The sequence below is a fragment of the Leuresthes tenuis genome, unplaced genomic scaffold (assembly GCF_036924035.1).
Source record: "Leuresthes tenuis unplaced genomic scaffold, fLeuTen1.0.hap1 SCAF_7, whole genome shotgun sequence".
In the NCBI taxonomy this organism is placed as follows: domain Eukaryota; kingdom Metazoa; phylum Chordata; class Actinopteri; order Atheriniformes; family Atherinopsidae; genus Leuresthes; species Leuresthes tenuis.
This window is the reverse complement of record NW_027325361.1, coordinates 18789702-18790041: the sequence shown is the minus strand read 5'-3', so window position 1 is coordinate 18790041 and position 340 is coordinate 18789702.

Genomic DNA, 340 nt, shown 5'->3' with positions numbered 1-340 from the left:
TTTCAAACCTCTGAAATCTCTCTCTGATTTAAAGTAACCGGGGTTAGATGTCATGTTACGAAAAAAAAAAAAGAATAAATAGATGACAAAGCACGTAACGTCTTGATTGTCCGTATTTATATCTGCATTTTTCATGAGGGTAAAAGAAATAGAAAATTCAGAAAAGTATAATTTTTTCCAACCCATTTCTGAATGAATTTAGCAGAAATAAAGAGATATTCACAGAATATTTCCATCCTTGTTTGTAATCCAGTACTTGTAGTGATCGCAAAGTGATTTATTTATTTATTTTTAACATGTAAAAGTGACCTGATCCCACCCTCAGCACCTCTCAGGGTGG